We start from the raw sequence: 9,468 nt of genomic DNA, 5'->3' as shown, positions 1-9,468 counted from the left end.
AAGCTTCCCTGAGGGCCTGTGTCACTTCTTCCCCTGACGTCCCTCCGGCTGATCCTGACTTCTCGTCACAGATCAGAAAACAGGCTCGGGGACTCTGAGGCTGTCATGTCCACATCCACGAACAGCCTCAGAGACGCAGGCCCTGCTCTGGGAGCCGTGCCTCCAGCCGTCGGTACTTCTCTGGACCCAAACCTCCCGGATTGAGGCCCATTTTATTGCCAGACCTTCTTTTTAATTCTCTGTAGGACTGAAAGGAAAATGCAATTTCATGGGCTATCATCACGGGTGGATTTCATACCGAAAATCCGTATAATCCGTGTAATTCGTCCGTCCGTGAATGCATGCTCCGTGAGCCCTGAACGCCTTCTTCACCCGTTTATGATTGCTGCGCTCGAGATGCACATGGGCAGAGGCTCCCAGCGAGAGAGAATATTGAGGGCTTCCTAACAACAGCACCGTGTGTTCAAGGAGTGCTGAGCTTCACAGCTTACTTCTGTGTTTGCTTTTCTCTGCTTGGTGCTACCCTGAGCAGACTCCTGGAGAGGAACGGCTGGTTTGCAGATGTGGACCCAGAGAGCAGAGCCGGAGATCTGGTCAGTGTGGTCTTGGGCTGACGCCGCACAGTGAGGCCCTGTCTCGGGTCCAGGGGGGCTGGGGGCGAGGGGCCAGCCCCAGGGAGCTTCCCTGCTGTGTGTCAGCAGATTCTCCAGCGGCAGTTCTGGTGCGTGTAGGAGGGCTGCCTGTAAGCAGCGGCCGCCGTCTAGAATGAGGGATGAAGCAGCCGCCGTTTGTACCCAACCGCATTCCCATTCCGGATCTTGATGTGGTGGAATAGAGAGGTCAGTTCAGTTTTACGGAGATAAAAATACAACCTTGAGTCTGACTTACAAACAAAACACAGTCAAAGCAGCACCAGCCTCTCCACGCCCGGGTTTCTCTGGCCGTTCGTTCCCTCTGCCGCCAGGGCACCGCCCAGCGAGGCCGCTGCCGGGGTGGGCCATCAGACAAGATGAGCTCCCGGGGTATTACGGGGGACGTAACAGTATTTCTTGGCAATAGGGAACTATCTCCTAAAATATCAAATGGTATGCAATGAAAAGATTAAAATGTGAATAAATAAACCTACCTCTTAATGATCCTTTTCGTTCAACTACCAAGTTCTGCTTTAAAAGTTATTACGCATATTCTGACTGTAATGAAAATGGCAACAACAAAAACTGAAGGTCACGCTTGCTTCCCAAAGCTGGATTACACACTCCCATGTGGACATGGGCTGCGTGCAGTGCGGCCGGAGCCCAGCGCCAGGAGGACGGGGGACACAGGGCCACCTAGACGGCCGCCCACAGCACGGCCCCCGCTCCGCTTCCTGAAAGGCGACAGCCCAGCTGGAAAAATGGAAGATCCCAGCCGGAAGACCAGAGGACACCCAGCAGCCCAGTGTGACATGTGAGTGGTCGAGAAAAGTGCCAGAAAGGAGAAGCATTGCAAAAAAATCCCAAACTGCAGGTTTTGAGAATGGGACAGTGACAGGTTAAGTGGGACGGAGAGCTAAGAGTGCCAGATCGCAAGTGGCAGGCCCAGGCTAGATGGCAGCCTAAGCCCACGTTCCCAGGGCAGCCTTCCAGCGCGTCCCTGTCTGACGCGCGTGCCGTGCTGTCCCTCTGACCAAGCGCCGAGACCCTGTCCGGCCACAGACGGCTTCTTCGCTTGTCTGTCTACCCCTCCCCCGCTGCCCCCCCCCCCCCCCCCGTTGGAAACGAGAGGGCACACCAGCTGTCTTGCTCACCGCAGTGGCCCTGCTCCTGGTCCGTCACTTGCAAACAGCAGGAGCTCGGCTGACTTTTCTTGAATGAATGAAGGATCCCCTTCTGGGTCAGATTTCCATGCGCGTCTGTATTGCGCCCGCTCCCCGTCTCACGGCGAGGCAGGATGGCATCAGAGGCGTTACCGGCCATCCCTGATTCAGCTCCTGTCTGCCCTGTTTGCCTTTGTCAGGCCTGGCCTTCATCTCCTCCTTTAGTTCAGGGGTGACAGAGACACCTGCGTGGGGTTGTTGCACGCACTCAGAGGAATGTCCATAAGGCGTTTTACCTACACCCGGTGCATACTCCCAGCTCTCTGACGCTGAGGGCTTTGTGCAAGCCGAGCTCCACGTACCCTGCGATACAGCAGGGAGCGGTCGTGGAGAGCGTCTAGTGTGCGACGGGCACCAAGTCTGCCAGCGGAAGCAGTGCCAGCCAGCCCGACTCCTACGGGGGAGAAGGGCAGTTGCAGCCGGGCCTCTGATTAGGTGTTTGAGGGGCAGGTGTTGTCCGTGGTGTCGTTCTGATGTGGCACGGGGGGCTGCCCGGACGAGGCATGGAGAGCTTCCTGGACAAGGCCCTGGAGGCGGTCTCTTACCCTGTGGTATCTTGTCAGTATCCACGGTTCTTTTTGGAGTCCTTTCCAGCTGGAGGGAAAGGAACAGACTTAATTTTTTTTTTTTTAAAGATTTTATTTATTTATTTGACAGAGAGATCACAAGCAGGCAGAGAGGCAGGCAGAGAGAGAGAGAGAGAGAAGGAAGCAGGCTCCCCGCTGAACAGAGAGCCCGATGCGGGGCTCGATCCCAGGACCCTGGGACCATGACCTGAGCTGAAAGCAGAGGCTTTAACCCACTGAGCCACCCAGGTGCCCCCAGACTTAATTTTTTTAAAAGATTTTATTTATTTATTTGACAGACAGAAATCACAAGTAAACAGAGGCAGGTGGGGGCGGCAGGAAAGCAGGCTCCCTGCTAGCAGAGAGCCCAATGCGGGGCTCGATCCCAGGACCCTGAGATCATGACCTAAGCCGAAGGCAGAGGCTTAACCCACTGAACCACCCAGGCGCCCCCAGAGTTAATGTTTTAATTAATGCACCTTGACCTTTAAAGTGGAAGTATCATACTCTCTCACCATAAAGATGAAATTTAGCCCAGGGGCAGGGGGTTTTTAGAGAGCCTGAGAAATTGGGTGCACACTCATTGCTGACTGTGGCTGGTCAGGAGTCCGGAGCGCCTCTCGATTCTGGTTGACTCTGCCCTCCAGCAAATGTCACAGGTAGTGTTCTCCTGGGCACCCAGGGGTAGACCCATAACCGAAGACAGGACAGGATCGTCTCACAACAGCTGTCCTCTGATCTCTGTTTCCTGGGTCGCTCTTAAATTGTACTGAATTGTAGCTGCTTTATGGGTGTTAACTTCAGGCCAACACGTATAGGTGTACACGCTCGAGTCACTTGTTTGGATTTTCATGCAAGTTGCAATAGATATTTTTTCTTTTGCACGCGCGCGTGCACACACACACACACACACACACATGAACTCATGCATGTGCCCCTAACCTTGTTAACACTGATTTGTTTTCATTTCTCTGGCAATGGGTTTCAGTGGAGATTTTTTGCTACAAGCTAGTGTTTTGCTAGAAGCAGACACTATTTTACTTAGCCCATATCTGTGGTTCTCAAAACATTTTCTGAAGCAGAGTTGTTGAATATTAAATGCAAATCCAAAATTATATGCCTTATTTCTAGAATCTTGAAGAATATTTTCATGATTTCTCTAGTGATCAAAATTTCCAATCTGAGATATAATAGTCTTGGATTCATATGATCAGAAAAAGATGTATAGATATTGACAGCTGTGAACATATATGCAATAAAAATTTATACGTGAGACAGTCTTCCGAGAGCCACTGGATGGGGAAACCTATTGGCAAATGGATAGTAGATTTTGGTGTTTAACATAGGATTCATAAGCTTGGGGGGGTATGAAAATACTTAAAATATATTGTATATGATTATGCACATTTGATTGTTCTTGGAGAAAGCATTCATAGGGTGTTGTTGTTGTTTAAATTAAGTTTTTTTTTTTTAAAGATTTTCTTTATTTATTTGACAGAGATCACAAGTAGGCAGAGAGAGAGAGGAGGAAGCAGGCTCCCTGCTGAGCAGAGAGCCTGATGCGGGACTCGATCCCAGGACCCTGAGATCATGAGCTGAGCCGAAGGCAGCGGCTTAACCCACTGAGCCACCCAGGCGCCCCTTAAATTAAGTTTTAAAGGCAGTCTTTAAAATGTTCCAAAGGTCTTTAAAATGATCCAAAAGTGTTTGATGTTATGAAGTTCAATGAAGTGAAAAAAAAAAAACTTATATTTGCAGAAAACAATATACACTAGTATTAATACCATTTTAAGATTCACGTGTAGGCAAAAATAATTTAAATACAGTCTTCAAGTCTCTCTGTCTTTTGTTCTTTTCCTTTAGGATTAAGCTTCCAGAACACAAGAAGAGGAAACCTGCTCCTCCCAGGATGACCCCAGTACCTCTGACTCTGGAACAAGCAATTCAGACTCACCATGTTGTGGTTGGCTCCTGTCTTTTCTCTGCCCAGGGGTTAGAGGACGTAGCGCCCCAGGCAAGCAGGCGAAGTTAGAGTGGGAAGGAAGCCAGGAGATGTTGCAGGGTTGGGAGGCTGTGGCCAGAGCGGGATGCCGAGCGGGATTTCTGAGTCTGAGCAGCTCTGGGCAATGCCTAGAGGCAGGAACGGGAGCACCTTCCCTGGGCGGAGGCGGGCGAAGGTTGCAGGGTTGAGGGCTGAGGTTTAGATGGGTCAGCGGCCCGAAGAGAGGAGAGTCCCAGTATGACCGCAGGGGCGGGGGCGGGGGTGGGGGTAAATTTTTTCCTAACTCCTTAGTGAATAAGAAAAACGGCCAAGGGTCAGGGTTCTAAGAGGCAGTAGGTGCACTTGGCCTTTGGGGTTTATATATCTTTTTCCTTTTCCTTCACTGCAGGAGGCCAGGACAACAAGACGATATTGGACCAACTATGTGGACCAGGAATGAGACTCACATCCTGTCATGATGGGAAGGACGAAGAAATGCTGAAACTCTCAGAGAAACGATTAAATGGCAGATTTCTGTTTCCTTAGTTCGAAGTTATGACAGACAACAACAGCATCGTCAACTAAATCATAGACTCATGGTAAACGTGACATTGTTCATACGGAAACACAGAACCGTGACTGAGAACAGACAGGAGGAAGAGTCGGCAGAACGTGCCTCACCGGAGTCAAGACCGTGGAAGTTAACAGATGGAGAAAATACATAAGCATGATGTATGTGGTTAAATTTCAGAAAGAATTTTTAAATTACGGGTCAGCATTAGGAGACTCTTAAAATGAATCAAAGATGTTTGAGAAAGAATGAAATAGAGCTTTCAGAGTGGAAAATTAATAAATAAATTAATTAATATTGAGGGGGTTGAAGAATACATTAGACATGCCCAAGGATAGAATTATTGAACTATAAAGATGAGGATGGATTTTCCAAACTAGTGCACAGGGGAATAAGCAGTGGGGTGCATAACAGGTTAAAGGAAACAGAGGCTCTAGGAGGAAAATCCAGCATACATTTCATGACAGCTGGTAGTAGGAACAATCGAGAGAAAAGTATCAATGAGAGAATTTGAGAATTCCAGAATTGATGAAAGGAACCAATCCTCAGGTGTAGGTGTCCCAAGGAACCACAAAGGCAACAAACACAAGGAACAGCAGACGGAAAAGGACATTGTTTAAAGAAGCGGGGGAGAAAGGACAGGTCAGCACAGGGAAATGACAGTGAGAAAAGCACAGGACATTCAATAGTAACATTGAATAAATTCTTATAAATTATTTTAGTGAGAAGAAGTAGAATATTTAAATAGGCTTAGCTATTAAGTCAATTAAGGATATAATTTCAACACCATCTAACAGAGAGAATGAGAAAACTCTAGGCCTGTATGATTTTACTGGTAAGTTCTCTGAATACTTAAGTAAGGAATAATGTCACCATTCCTGTGCGCTCTCCAGAAAACGGGAGAGGAAGGCATATGTCCCGGCTCTTTCTGTGAACCCAGAGTAACCTAGAAGGCTGATCTCATTCAGGCGTGCAGCTGTCAAAGTCCTCAGCAAAATATTGACCAATTAACCCACTAATGTGGAGTTCATTTCAATAACTTCTTCTGTAATAAAAATTATTACAATTGATAGGTAAGAAGGAAATTACTCAACTTGTTAGTGTACTTAAAAATATATTTGTTAAAAACATGTACTTAATGGTGAGATAGTGAAACCTCTCTTTGCGAAGCTGGGAACAACAGAAGGATACTTGTTCTTCTCATTTCTAGTCAAGACTGGTCTGGAAGTTTGACCAGTACTATAAGCAAGAAAAAGGAAGAGAAGCTAGAATGTTTACAAGAGATATAAAACTATGTTTTGTAATAGAAAAATCCCGAAGAACACAGAAAAACAAGAAGATATCATACATTTCTGGAAAATGCTTAACTTTGAAAGGGAGAGAGAGACTCTTGATGGGGCAGGAGCGTGGATGCTGGAAATGGGCTATTTCTTGACCTCACTGGTGGTTACTGTTTGCTTTACAATGAGATTATGAGATTTATATGAAATTTTATAATGAGATGAAGGGTCTACATAAAAACTATAAAAATTTTATTATTTTATAAAATAATTTTTTTTAAAGATTACATTTAGGGTAGCAATAAAAGTTAATTACCTGGGAGTTAATTTGGAAAAAGTGTGTGTGAGCCCTTTGTGAAAAAAAGCATAAAACGTCTTTGAGAGACATTTAAAAAGATCTATGTGAAAGGAGCCATGATGCTTTAGAATAGAAATACCACATATTTAAATGGTGTGAGTTCTCCTCAATCTGGTTTTTAGATTTAGTGCAATTTCAGTAATTTTTCATGGAATTTGACAAACTAATTCTGAAGTTTGTGTGGAAGAGCTACTGGTTGGAACAGGTGGGTCACACTGAGAACAGAAGATAGTAAAGTTGGGCCTGTTCTGTAAGACCTCAGGCCCTGATTTCAAGTTCTACAGCAACTTAAATGGACGTTTATTGGTTCAAGGTGGATAAAAGCATCTGTGAACTAGAATAGAGAGCTCAGCATAAAAAGTCAGACTCCAAAATCATGTGCAGAACGGAAACTATCATGGTAGATTTGTTGCCGATCTTTGGTGAGACCGTGGATGGTTTAGCCAATGGTGCTTGGACGGTTGGTTTTCTCCATTGAGAATGGATCTCCGTCTCATCTCATGCACAACAGTCCAATTCTATGTGGGTCAAAGTCCTAGATGTAAAAGAGAGGACTATGGAACTTTAAGCATATGGGAGACTATCTTGGGGGTAGGAAGGGCTCTCTTAAAGGTGCAAAGACTGTAAAATGGAAAGAACAGTGTGATAAATTCGACCATGTGGACGTGGGGATTTTTTCTTTCACTAAAAGACATCGTCAAGGACAGGAGCAGCCTAGTCACAGAGTGGGAGAATGTTTGCTCTTAGTAAAATCGGCAAATGATTGGTACCGGCATTTAAAGAATACTACCATACTTGAATTTAACAAAGAAGATTCAACAAGATACTCAAAATCCTTAGTAATCAGGAAAATTCAATTTGAAACCATAACATTCTTTTTCTACCTAACAGATGGGGAAAATGATAAGATCTAACAATATCCACTATTGGGCAAGCTACAAACTGAGTGGAAACTCACTTCCTGTACGTGGTATATACAGTTGGTGTAACGTCTTTGGACAACAATTCAGATATTCTAGAAACACTGAAGGAAGACATTACCCGGAAATTCCTTTTTTAGGCTTATAACCCAGCTGTGCACATGCCTGCACCACGGCATCAAAAGACACATAGAAGAATTTTCTCATGAACTCATGAGACCAACAGGGAAATCTGAACACTGACTAGATTTTTTTAAAAAGACTTATTTATATTTATTTTAGAGAAAGAGAGCATAAGCAGGAGGGGCAGAGGGAGAGGGGGAGAAAGTGAATCTCAAGCAGACTCCGTGCTGAGCAGAGCCCAACACGGGGCTCGATCTCAGGACCCCGAGATCATGACCTGATCTGAAACCAAAAGTTGGATGCTTAACTACACCATTCAGGTGCCCCAAACACTGACTAGATTTTTGATGATATTAAGGAATTCTTTTTTAGGTTTGAGAATGGTATTAGGGTTAGTTTTAACCAAAAGCCCCCCTATCTTTCAGGGATACACACTGCAATGCTTCTTTTATGGAGGCAGATCTGAGTGAGCTGTAGGTGGAGCTGAGTGAGTGATGGGGTGACGGGTCCGATGAAACAGGAACCCCCACAAGTGTGTCTTGTTGATGCTGGGTCGTGAATCCATGAAGGTTCACCGTCAGATTTACTCTCTGGGCATCTGCTGAGCTGGTTTGCTCAGCCTCAGGGCTGGTGCTCATCTCCACACCGTCACTGGGAACATGTTAGAGCCAAGAGAGCCACATACCTGGGCCCAGATAGTCTTCTGCCCACGTGAGCTGATCTGCCCCATTTCCTTTCCTCGGCTTCTCGTGGTGTGTCTCCGGTTGATTCGCTGAACCCTGTCATTTGAGTCTCTTCATTTGGTCTGTGAAGCCTCCCGCTCCGAGATTTCAGCAACAGCCTTCTTGGCCATGAGCTTGAAGGCTGTCTCTGTAGAGGGTCATTGCCCTGTGTGCCAGCACGGAGCCCTGCCGTCCAGAAGTGTCTGGGGCTAGGGACGGACATGGAAGACGAGTTTATTTTGACTGTTGTGTTGAAAACAGATTATAGGGGCAAGATGCTCCTGTACGGGTAAACGGATAAGGAAGCCAAATGCACGTAAAGAATTTGCTAGATTGGATCTAGTATTTTAAGCCAAGGATTATGGCAAATAGGTGATCAGTGGTTAAATAGGTTTGTTGCATTTTTTGTAACAGGCGGTGTTTGTGTGAGCGTTCTTTATGCGGACACCGCTCTGCTGCTCGCGGTCCTGTAGACCTCAGTCTCCTGTAGGTCCGGTAACCGAAGTGCTCGTTGTCCAAAGACTTAAGGAACAAACTGTGGCCCTGTGTTGGGCACGGAGCCCATCGATTTTCGGAGGCCCTTTGCCACCTCGGCGCATAACTGGAAATGAAACTGATTCCAAACGGCATCTTGTTAGCCTCCCCAGGCCTTTCCTCGGAACCCGCGTATCTGCGTTAGAAATGGTGACAGAAGCTCCGGCTACGGGCTACAGGTGTCAAACGATTTTCTCACTTGGAGGCCATAATTTACCTGATCTTTAATCCCATTCTCTGGCCAACTAGCCAACGGATGACTCACATTATTGCCCGTTGTAAAAAAATAACAAAATTCCCACATATTGGAGTTTTAACTGGGTTTTTAAATTTTAACACAGTTTTTTTTTTTTTGTCCCAAACACGAGAAACCCACGACGGCCTCTCGCCTGCACTCACACCGTGGCGGAGAGGTCTGTATGCGTTTCCTTCAGTCTCACCGACCCCTCCCACACCCCGTGAAGAGGAGCTCGTAGTGGCGCTTGCCAAGCCTTCCTCTGGGGTCAGGACGGTGGCTGGAGGTAGGCGGCAAGTGGACAAGCGTTGACTGAGTCAGTA

The 9,468-nt window shown here is 46.5% G+C and overlaps 1 long non-coding RNA gene across 1 annotated transcript; it reads left to right on the top strand.

The window, feature by feature from the left end:
• The first annotated feature begins 457 nt into the window (after nucleotides 1-457).
• On the top strand, nucleotides 458-4,371 carry LOC132017531 (uncharacterized). Its single transcript, XR_009404315.1, has 3 exons — nucleotides 458-593; nucleotides 1,244-1,446; nucleotides 4,285-4,371. It is a non-coding gene; the product is annotated as an uncharacterized LOC132017531 (long non-coding RNA).
• Nucleotides 4,372-9,468: the final 5,097 nt, after the last annotated feature.

Source organism: Mustela nigripes, chromosome 5 (genome assembly GCF_022355385.1).
Source record: "Mustela nigripes isolate SB6536 chromosome 5, MUSNIG.SB6536, whole genome shotgun sequence".
Lineage (NCBI taxonomy): Eukaryota > Metazoa > Chordata > Mammalia > Carnivora > Mustelidae > Mustela > Mustela nigripes.
This window is presented reverse-complemented; position numbering and strand designations above follow the sequence as displayed.